At 45.4% G+C, this 12,425-nt stretch overlaps 1 pseudogene; it reads left to right on the forward strand.

Moving 5' to 3' along the window:
• Window positions 1-687: 687 nt before the first annotated feature.
• On the forward strand, window positions 688-4,862 carry LOC119285676 (annotated as a pseudogene).
• Window positions 4,863-12,425: the final 7,563 nt, after the last annotated feature.

The raw sequence follows: 12,425 nt of genomic DNA on the forward strand, positions 1-12,425 counted from the left end.
ACGAGCGGCGCATGTGTCCTCCCCATTGATGGGGTGGTGGATCAGCTAAAACATGGGTGGAGGGGATCAGGGCGGAGAGCAAGGCAGTTGGCGGGCGACTCCTTGACGGTGTGTGTGTGTGGAAGTATGGTATGAAGGAGAGAGGGCGTCATGAAGAAGGTGAGGTGGGTATTATATGGTTTTAAAGTAGAGGACTCGAGCGAGAAATGCTTCGCTATGGCAGAAACCGAGCATGAACTGGAGAGTTTGACAGAAAAAGGAAAGGGTGCGTCGTGGGGTGGGGTTTTTGTGTTGGGCCCACGTGTTGAGATACCATGGTGAATAGTTCAGACAACAAAATTTCGTCCCCATATATGATCAGGATTTGACGGAGCCTTGACTGTCTAGATGATTGAATTTGGGGAGCTTGATGAGCGCCTGTTTGATGTCCAAAAATACTCAAGCGTATGAGAAAGAAATAAACTTTTACGATGTAGATAATCTTAATTATTTATTTGTTTGATTCGTTTATATGCATTGTAGTCTATAACAATGTACGGGCATTCTACGAGTATTAGTTAGTAGTAGTAATTGGGACGAGTGAGTGGATGGTCGGTGAGTGGATGGACGCCCACTCGAAGGAACCCTGATCCCAGCTCAAACTCCATCCCATTACCCCACGCCATTATATAAGCACGCAGTTAGGAGCGTCTCCGACCGGTTCTTTGTGCCACCACCACCTATCTATCTATCGCCATTCGCCCAACCACCTAAAAATTCCCCGGGCACCTACCCTAATCCTCATCCCAATCCACAAAACGAAAATCTTCCGTTCCTCTATTCGAATCTTGCTTCTTCTTCTTCCCGTCATCTCCACAAAACCAAGAAAAGAATCTCTGCGAAATTGCAGCGCCATTATTGGAGGTTGGTCTGCTTCATGCTTGCTTGCTATCCCTATCGGCTTTTCTCTTGGGTGGGTTGAGTGCGTTCCTTGGGCTGGCTGGATTTATTCTGGGATCCCGGGCATACATTGCCTCCTCCTTGCACCTTGCACCATAGCTTCTTTGCCGGCTCCTCACGCGCTCCGCTCGGTTAATCCAAAGATTCGCTATTTCTCTCTGCTCCTACGTGTGAGATTCCTTTCTTTCCGGTTCAAGCTTGGCATTCGAATTCCTCATTTCTTGAGCGGGTGGCCGAGCAAGGGGAATGTCTTTCCGGAGCCTAATTCAGGACATGAAGGACGAGTTCGGCAACATCTCGCGCCACGGCCTGCGCTCCTCCCGCTCGCACCGCACCGCCGCCGGGCCCGGGGCCCCGCGGGTGGTCTCCGTCGGGCTGGCGGACGCGTTGGAAGGGACCTGCTGGGCGCAGCTGCCTCCGGAGCTCCTGCGGGAGGTGCTGGTCAGGATCGACGACTCCCAGGGCTGCTGGCCCTCCCGCCGGGACGTCGTGGCATGCGCGGGCGTCTGCCGGGCATGGAGGGGCATCATGAAGGAGGTCGTGCGCGTCCCGGAGGCGTCCGCCAAGCTCACCTTCCCTATCTCGCTCAAGCAGGTTCGCGCTCCCCTCTTCATCACCCTCACTCACTCATGCTACCAACCATGTACGTACGTATTAATTAATTAGCTTCATTGCCGTCGTGGTATTTAGGATCATCAATCGTGGTATTTAGAGCAGTATCGTGAATTACCTTAGTAAGTATAGCGGTGAGGGATGGTGATTGAATAAAATCATACATTACGTTGCTCAAGTCTCTGGGATTAAAGCAGAGAGCTATCATCATGGAAGGTGCCAACCATCTGGTTTTCTTAAAGCCTTCTTGTATTGGGAAACTTGTAATGTTGGTTGGATGTCTTCCTGGTTCATGACTTGACGACTAGAGAGGGTTGTTGGTAAACTACATTTGCCATGATGGAGTGATGTGTAAGGAAATGTGACAAGTAAGATGAGCAAATGCCAACTTGATGTATGCTATGCCCTTTATCTGAGGTGTCCGATAAGCTTAGCTTTAGATTGCAGTATCAATTGGCTTTTTTTTGTGTGTGGTTCTAGTAAGAATTTATTACACTTCCGTGTAATATTATCTCAATACTAAATTTTATTTGTACTAACTCCATAATTAATGTGCAGCCTGGCCCAAAGGATGGTACTCTCAAATGTTTCATAAGAAGAAACCGGACTACTCAGACGTATTATCTGTATATTGGACTCACAGAAGGTATGCTCCTTAATCATCCCCATTTTAATGGGCGCAAGCATTGTAGCTATGCAGACTATAGTGGGTTCATGCTTACTACTTTTTGGTTGCAGCACTGGCTGATGATGGGAAGTTCTTGCTTGCTGCACGCAAATGCAGAAAGCCTACATACACAGACTACCTTATTTATCTTGATATGGGTGATATGTCAAAGGGAAGCAGCACCTATATTGGCAAGCTAAGGTGATCTTTTGAGATTTGATCTCCATTCGAAGCTATGATTTGTGCTATTTCCTTGATATTACGGATAACCAAGATCCTTTAGTTCTATTGTAGGTTGTTTCAGCTAAATTCTAGTCTGCGTTGTTTCTTTCTTCTTTTGGAAAATACACCTTAAAGTCAAGAAAACAGAGTACTATTTGTTTTTCCATTTGTTGTCGTGTTAAGTTAATACTGTGTGAAATTGTAAAAAAAAAGAAGGTATTTTCTACTCTAGGTTCTACGCCCAGCCTCTGCATCGATTGATGCACATGGCATAGCACCGAGCATCAACTGGTCTTAGTTAGTAAGATGAAAACTACATATTTTTATGTTAAGATAATTTGCTTGTCAGGAGCATTCAATGGAAAGTTATTCTTGGCTATATTGTTGTCTGAATTGTTTTCATGATTGATATCTATTCCGGAATAACAACACAAAAATGACCTGACCAACTATTTCATGAACAGGTCGAACTTTCTGGGAACAAAGTTTACCGTCTATGATGCTCATCCACCGTATGATGGGGCTGTCGTCTCAAAAAGCCGGTCTGCTCGTGTGATTGGTTTGAACCAGGTCTCCCCAAGAGTTCCTGCTGGCAATTATCCAGTTTCACACATTTCTTATGAGTTGAATGTTTTGGGCTCCAGGTATGGCTATTCACACTGTTGTTCTGCTGTCTTAATTAGATCTATATTATCGTTTTTGGTATAAATATATATAACACCTGATAGTAGCAAACTCACAGTATGTTACTATCTACTGTAATTCTGAGTGGTTAGAATATTGGTTTTGATTATTGCAGCTGATTTTATTGGTAAATCACCACGGTATAAGCAAATTAGATTTAATTGACAGGGGCATGAACATATAAATACATAAAGGCTCCAACACTGATAAGCGTAACCCTTTAGATGTTAATTGACACTGTATGGTAACATTACTGTATTAAATTCCTCGTATAACACGTGTGATGGAAGGATATCACTCATTGTCCTGTTGCATACCTGCTGCAGAGGTCCAAGAAGGATGAACTGTGTTATGAGTTCTATCCCTGCATCAGCAGTTGAAGAGGGGGGGCAAAGCTCCAACACAAACTGAATTTCCCCTTGGTAACCTTGACTCCTTCCCGTCGATTCCATTCTTCAGATCAAAATCTGCTCGGATAGACAGTGCACCCGCTCAGGCTCAGGACAAAGAGAAGCTGGTGCTGAAGAACAAGTCTCCTCGGTGGCATGAGCAGCTGCAATGTTGGTGCCTCAATTTCCGTGGGCGGGTGACGGTTGCGTCAGTGAAGAACTTTCAGCTGGTGGCTTCGGATGAGAATGGAGCAGCTGGCCAGGAGCATGACAAGGTGATTCTGCAGTTTGGAAAGATAGGCAAAGACTTGTTCACCATGGACTACCGCTACCCGATATCAGCATTTCAATCATTTGCAATATGTCTGAGCAGTTTCGATACCAAAATTGCTTGTGAATGAGACAAGGTAATTATTTCTTTCCCTTTTTCCGTGTTAATAGTACTCCTTACTGTGCTCTAATGCGAGTATATCTAGCACAGTAATCAACCATGATCGGAATTTAGCTACTCGCATTAGAGTGACTTGTATCCACATGTGGAGTAGCTAAATCCTGATCATGGTTGATTACTGTGCTAGATAGATATACTCGCATTAGAGTGACTTGTATCCACATGTTGATCGATCGGTAACGACATTATGTATTAAACCGCTACATGTTGGCTCCTTAGATTCCAGAGACAGTAGGATGGTGAGACTTTGACAAGATCCAGCATTTTGATTGGCTGTTGGCGTTGGGGTCTCTAACCTGCATGTGTCTGCTGCCTATTTTGTCCAATTCCAACTGATCTTGTAGAAAAATATCCAGTTCCAGCTGGTCTCTCCTGTTAGACAGGGTTAGGTCCAAATTAGATGCTGACAGTTGACGCGTGTTTGCAGTCCTCTAATATAATAGTAATTAAAAACATGCTGTGTAAACTAGTTAGCATGCAGTTTCTTATGTTAAACTTGTGTGGTTAACCCAAGTGTGGGTTTTAGTTTTCATTTGGATGAACCCTTGGGCCTCATGTATGCATGTATGTATATATGTACCTGCAGGTGGTGGGGAAAATCATGGCAGCTGGAAGGAGGGAGGAAAACTGAAGCAAAGTATTGGGTGGACCGTCGCCTGAAGTTTGTCCAGTGGTGTATATAATATAGCTATCTCTCTATCTAGTTTATTTTTCCAAAATTTAGAGTCTGTATATCTATCCCCACTTCCCAGTGATGCAGAATTGTTTGTGTGGCATTGCCAAACCTGATGAGTTTATTTGTGTACTCCATCCACATGGTAGGAGCAACGTTGCAATTCAGCAGCTCCGGAGGATTTAAAACATAACGGTTGTTCTTCAGTTCTATGCATGTCACAAAGTAAAGTATGCGTGTGGGCTTGGGCATTTTTGATCTGGGGAGCCGTCCGACGAAGATTTTTTTTAATTACTTTTCAACCCGTTAGCCCCATCTTCCATTGGATCTTGCTCCTTCTCCCTCGTCTCGTCGCCATTAACCATAATCCTACCCGTCAACATCGATCGGTTATAACCAGTCGCAAAAAAAAAACATCGATCGGTTAACAAACATGTTTGACCACCATGGCTCGCTTCACTTTCTACCTCACCGAAGCCCTTTTTTTTACGAATAAATTCTTGTATTACTCCAAAAGCTCAAAGTTTACAATCAAGTTCAAAATTTTCTAAAGGGCGAGGCGGCTGATCCAAGCCAAACAACAGTGCGACGTTCGGATCTCCAAAATTTGCCATGAAATGACTAGATTTGTTTTGACTACGGCGAATATAAGTAATACAAGAATCCCGTTTCTTCATGCTTCTTTTGATATCCTCGACCAAAAAAGCGTACCTCGATTTGTTGCCTTCTCTATTCTTGATCATCATGACTGCCTCAAGGCAACCGTTTTCAAAAAAAAAAAATCGAAAAGGGGGACTCTCCGGCCTCTGCATCAGAACGATGCATACGTCCACATTTAAAGATAAATAAAGAGGTTCAACAAGATCTTAAAGTTTGAAAACAAAAAAGCGGCTAGCTCACAAAGAGCCACAACGCCAAAAACAAAAGGCCCAAAAGCCACAACCGGCTGGCATAACACAAGATAGGTAAACTAATCGCCTATCATATTACATGACTGCCATCCGAACCGGTTGAACATATCCCGCGCTACCATCTCCCACCGGACAGATCCAATAACCCAACGCTCCCTGGCCTCCGTCAGAGTGAGTAAGGATCACATACGGATCAATGCAGTAGCTCAGAATAAAACCTGCAAAAAATGAATAGTTGTTGTTCTGTTAAAAGTCAAATCATTTATGCAGTTCCAAATTGCCCATAACAACGCACAAACTCCTACGTGAATGTGTCTAGCTGTTTCAGACTCTATCCCAACAAGCCACGTTCCAAATAACGAACTGACCGAATTCGGAGGAGTAATGTTAAAGGCAATTTGCACCGTGCGCCACAAAACTCTCGCCAACGGGCAATCAAAGAAGAGGTGCTTGATAGTTTCGTCACGATCACAAAAACTACACCTAGTAGATCCTGTCCAGTTGCGCTTAGCCAAATTATTCTTTGTTAAAATGACTTGTTTATGTACAAACCATATAAACACTTTAATTTTCGAAGGAACCTTGAGTTTCCAAACATGTTTGGAACTAGGAATAACACTAGAGTTAATGACATCGATATACATCGACTTGACTGTGAACTCTCCAGACCTAGTAAGCTTCCAACACAACTGATCGGGCTGATGATCTAGCTGAACCTCCATCAGTGTACTCACCAGATGAAGCCAAGCTTTCCACCGGTCGCCAACAAGCACCCTCCTAAACTGAATATTAAGGGGAATGGATTGCATAATCGTTGCAACAAGAGCATCACGTCGCTGAACAATACGATATAGGGACGGATACTGAAGCGCCAACGGCGTTTCACCAAGCCAAGTATCCTCCAAGAAGCGGGTGGTGTTGCCATTACCGACAATAAACTTTGTTCTATTAAAGAAGGCAGCTTTGAAACTCATAAGCCCCTTCCTAAACGGCGAGTCAGTCGGTCTCACTGTTGCCTGGGACAAAGTCTTGGACTGCAAATACTTGCTATGGAGAATCTGCGCCCAAGTTGCCTCAGTCTCAACTGATAACTTATACAACCACTTACTGAGGAGACATCTGTTCTTGACTTCTAGATTCTCAATACCAAGGCCCCCTTGGTCCTTTGGTCAATAGATGATATCCCATTTGGCGAGTCGGTATTTTCTCTTTAGTTCATCACTCTGCCAGAAGAATCGGGATCGATAGAAGTCCAGCCTTTTCCTAACCCCAACTTGGACTTCAAGAAAGATAAGAGAAACATAGGCATACTCGTGAGCACCGATTTAATAAGAATCAATCGGCCTCCATATGACATGAGTTTGCCCTTCCAGCAACTCAGTTTCTTCTCGAACCGATCCTCGATGCATTTCCATTCTCTGCTTGTCAGCTTACGATGGTGGATGGGTATACCTAGGTACGTGAAATGTAATGCTCCCAATTCGCATCCAAACAATTGCCTATAAGCCTCTTGTTCCTCATTGGCTCTACCAAAATAGAACAACTCGCTTTTATGAAAGTTAATCTTCAATCCGGTCAATTGTTCAAATAAGCATAACACCAACTTCATATTTCTCGCCTTTGCCAAGTCATGCTCCATAAAGATGATTGTATCATCATCGTACTGCAGGATGGCACACCACCATCAACCAGATGAGGCACCAAGCCACCCACCTGACCGGCCTCCTTTGCCCTACCTATCAAAATTGCCAACATGTCACTGACGATGTTGAACAGAATAGGAGACATTGGATCCCCTTGTCTCAGGCCCTTGCGTGTCTGGAAATAATGACCTATGTCATCATTCACTTTAATTCCAACACTCCCTTTTTGCGTGAAAGATTCTACCTGGCATCACCAAGCTTCATCAAAACCCTTCATGCGTAAGGCCTGTTGAAGGAAAGGCCATTTGACTTTATCGTACGCTTTCTTGAAATCCACCTTAAAAACAACTCCATCAAGTTTTTTCGTGTGAATCTCATGGAGCGTTTCATGAAGGAACACAACCCCTTCGAGGATGTTCCTGTCCGGCATGAAAGCAGTTTGAGTAGACTACACCACAGCATGTGCAACCTGTGTGAGCCTATTCGTCCCGACCTTGGTAAATTTTTTGAAACTAACATTAAGAAGACAGATGGGCCGGAATTGCTCGATTCTCACAACCTCTGTCTTCTTAGGAAGCAGGATTATCATTCCAAAATTCAGCTAAAAAAGGTGAAGCTGGCCAGAGAATAAATCATGGAACAACGACAACAGATCCCCTTTAATAATATGCCAACACTTCTTATAAAACTCAGCTGGGAATCCATCCGGGCCGGGAGCCTTATTATTTTTCATCTGCGATATGGCCTCAAACACCTCTTTCTCAGAAAAAGGAGCAGCTAAAATATCATTCTCAACAGCAGTAAGTTGAGGCACATCCTCAATCCTAGACTCATCCAGCGACACACAGTTATCCTCTGGAGGCGCAAACAACTGCTTGTAATACTCAGTAATGTATAATTTTAGGTTCGCCTGACCAAGAATCGTTCCTTCATCTTGTTCAAGCTGAAAGATCCTCTTCTTTCTGTGCTTGCCATTAGCGATCATGTGGAAGAATTGAGTGTTCGCGTCCCCCTAGACTACTCTTCGGACCTTGGCCCGCATCGCCCACTTTAATTCTTCCTCATGAAGAAGCTCTTTCAACATCATCTCCGCGTCAAGCTTGGCGTGAAGCTCCGAGGCTGGCAGAACCGTGGTTTCTGCTTTTACATCTAGGGACTGAATAAGGGTAAGGAGCTGTTCCTTTTCGACCTTATAAATCCTGCTAAGATGCTTAGCCCACCCACGCATGAAACTTCTCAAGTGCCTAATCTTATTCTGCCAACACTCAAGCGCAGTCCTACCACCTGCATCCTTAGCCCACTCTCTGGCTACAAGATCAAAGAAGCCTTCTCTCTCAAACCAAGCAAGCTCGAACAAAAATGATTTTTTGTTTCCCAAGTGGGTGGCCTCATCAGAGTCAAGAAATAAAGGCGTGTGGTCAGAAATACCACGAGAAAGTGCCTGAACTATTACAAAGGGGAATCTCTGTTCCCATTCGACACTAGCCAGAACTCGATCCAACTTTTCAAACGTCGGATTTGGCATCGCGTTAGCCTAGGTAAACTTTCTTCCCGAAAGCTCTATCTCTCTTAGATCCAAGCTTTCAATGACAGTATTAAACATGAACGACCATCTGCCATCAAAATTATCATTATTCTTCTCATCACGCCTTCTAATGATGTTGAAATCACCCCCACCAGGATAGGAAGTTGCTAAGAACCGCAAATCCTAACCAGATCAGCCAAGAAATCCGGTTTTAGTTCGGGATGTGCGGCACCATATACCGCCACCAAAACCTAGTTAAACCCATCAGCCTTCGACCGCACCCTAAATTTAATAGCAAAATCTCCCATGACCACGCTTCGAACTTCTAGCGAATTGCATCTAACTCCGAGTAAGATCCCACCCGATCTTCCTTGCGGTGGCAGACAATGCCAGTCAAAATCAATACCGCCCGATAAAGTATTAAGAAATTGTGGCGAAAAGTTATCTCTACCAGTTTCCGACAATGCGATAAAGTCCAACATATGCTCAATAGATGCCTCTACAAGAAACCTTCTTTTAGCCAAGTCTTTTAGACCTCTGCTATTCCAAAAGATTCCTTTCATATCTCGTCATGGAATTTTTTAGCCGTTCGGATCCGAGCACTCCTACACACTGCGGAATCCGGGTAGATCTTCCGCTTCCATTTGTGTTTAGGAATGTTCTTACTCTCCGAGCGGTCCTCACAACCAGGCTCAGAAGTTCGAACTACAACATTCTCAGCACGCTCATCCTCCTCCTCAGGCTTAGGAAGAGGAGGACCAAGATCCGCACAAAAATATCGAGCACTCTGACCCCCAAAGCATCAATATTGGAATCATTCATGGGTTTAACCGCTGCTAAGTTGCGAATCATCTCTAAAGCCCGCTCTGCCTCTAAATCCAGGATATCATTAACAGAACTTAAAATTTCACTACCATTACTACCTAGTGAAATTCCTAGCTGGTTTGCATTATCAATAATCTCATCATTAGAAAAATGCAAGATGGAATTAGAGGTATTAACCGACATACCAGTAGTGACCTCAACATCACGAAGCTTGGCCGCCCTCATGGCGCACCGCTGCTGTATGTCGTCCACCTCCGGATGATCCTGGAGCCGGCAGCTCAACCATCGCCCCTCAGAAACCGGATCTGGAATACCAATAAAAGCAATAATCTCCTCCCGAGTGACCCTGTTCGTTGTGGGGTCTCCTGCCCCACCCCGAACACGCAGACGGTCATCCTCCATCGATGAACCAACTGGACCGCCGAAAAGTGAAGGGGCGCACAACGACACCGGCGACGCCTGTCGCGCCCCACCACGGAGAGACTGCACCACGCCGGGGGAAGGTTGAGCGTGGGCCACCTGCCCGAGCTCCCCATCCACCCGGCCCTTCGTCCAAAAGGGATCACCGGCGCCCCAGGAGGGCCGGCCACCCTGGGCGCCCCAGGAGAAGAGGGCCCCGAGGCCACCTGTCCCGAGCCCCCTCCGGAAAGCGGAGCCGCCGCCTGCAACTCCGGCCTCGCGAGAGGAGAAGAAGGTGTCAAGGCCACCTGCCCCGTACCCCCTACCGAAGATAAAACCTCCACCACTGAGACCGCTGTAACACCCACGATGCGGCTATATCTCCCACGTGTCGGAGCACGACTTAGAGGCATAACCGCATTGTAGGCATGTCGCAAGAGGGGTAATCTTTACACATCCCATGTACTGAATAAGAAAGAGGTACAGAGTTGGCTTACAATCACCACTTCACACAATACATAAATATAGCATTACATCATCCAGATACAATCAAGGTCCGACTACGGAACCAAAATAAAGACAACCCCAAATGCATAAGATCCTCGATCGCCCCAACTGGGCTCCACTACTGATCGTCTGGAAAGGAAACGTAGTAACGTCCCGAGTCCTCATCGAACTCCCACTTGAGTTCAGTCGCATCCCCTGGAATGGCATCATCGGCACCTGCATCTGGTTTTGGAAGTAATCTGTGAGTCACAGGGACTCAGAAATCTCACACCCTCGCGATCAAGACTATTTAAGCTCATGGGTAGGAAAAGGTAGTGAGGTGGAGCTGCAGCAAGCACTAGCATATATGGAGGCTAACTTACGCAAATGAGAGCGAGAAGAGAAGGCAAAGCACGGTCGAGAAGCTACAAAGATCAAGAAGTGATCCTAACAACTACTTCCGTTCAAGCATAACACGAGACCGTGTTCTCTTCCCGGACTCCACCGAAAAGAGACCATCACGGCCACACACGCTGTTGATTCATTTTAATTTAAGTTAAATGTCAGGTTTTCTACAACCAGATATTAACAAATTCCCATCTGCCCATAACCATGGGCACGACTTTCGAAGTTCAAAACCCTGCAGGGGTGTCCCATCTTAGCCCATCACAAGCTCTCATGGTCAAAGAAGGATATTCCTTCTCCCAGGACGACCCGATCAGACTCGGAATCCTGGTTACAAGACATCTCGACAATGGTAAAACAAGACCAGCAAAGCCGCCCGAATGTGCCGACAAATCCCGATAGGAGCTACACATATCTCGTTCTCAGGGCACACCGAATGAGAGCGCCGTACAACTAAAACCAAACCTCGAGTTTCCCCGAGGGGGCGCTGCAAAGGACTCTAATTTTGGACCAACACTCAGAGGAGCACTAGCCCGGGGGTTTAAAATAAAGATGACCATTGAGTCCGCGGAAACAAGGGAAAAAGGCTTAGGTGGCAAATGGTAAAACCAAGGTTGGGCCTTGCTGGAGGAGTTTTATTCAAGGCGAACTGTCAAGGGGTTCCCATTATAACCCAACCACGTAAGGAACGCAAAATCAAGGAACATAACACCGGTATGACAGAAACAAGGGCGGCAAGAGTGGAACAAAACACCAGGCATAAGGCCGAGCCTTCCACCCTTTACCAAGTATATAGGTGCATTAAAGTAGACAAGGTATAATAATGATATCCCAACAATAATCATGTTCCAACAAGGAACAAACTCCAATCTTCACCTACAACTAATAATGCTATAAGAGGGGCTGAGCAAAGCGGTAACATAGCCAAACAACGGTTTGCTAGGACAAGGTGGGTTAGAGGTTTGACATGGCAATATGGGAGTCATGATAAAGCATGTGGTAGGTATCGCGGCATAGGCATAGCAATAGAGTGAGCAACTAGCAAGCAAAGATAGAAGTGATTTCGAGGGTATGGTCATCTTGCCTGCAATGTACTCCGAGAAGACGAAATCTTGATCCTCGTAAGCGTACTCAACGGGTTCCTCGATCACGTAATCGTCTCCCGACTCTACCCAAAGCAAGAACACAAGCAAAGGAAAACACAATCAACCACAGTGCAGTGCACAAGCAACATGATGCAAAACATGGCATGACATGCGGGATGTGATATGCAATGCATATGCGTGCTATGGAAGGAAAAGATTGAACCAGGCCTCAACTTGTCAAACCAAGAGTGCCGCTGGAAAGATGAGTTGATTTCGGTCGAAATCGATATAAAGATCACCGGAATCGGATGCACGGTTTGCAAATGGCAAGCAAAACAATAATGGCACTAATCTGCGATTAACAACACGATGCCATCTAAAGTGCAACAAGAAAATAAGCTACTGCACTCTAACATAACAACAAAGCACATCGCAGTGATCTACTCAAGATGCTTGAAAAAAAGATGAACACTGAGCTACGGCTAAATCACACAATAGCAGGCCCAAAC

Source organism: Triticum dicoccoides, chromosome 4A (genome assembly GCF_002162155.2).
Source record: "Triticum dicoccoides isolate Atlit2015 ecotype Zavitan chromosome 4A, WEW_v2.0, whole genome shotgun sequence".
NCBI classification, from domain to species: Eukaryota; Viridiplantae; Streptophyta; class Magnoliopsida; order Poales; family Poaceae; genus Triticum; species Triticum dicoccoides.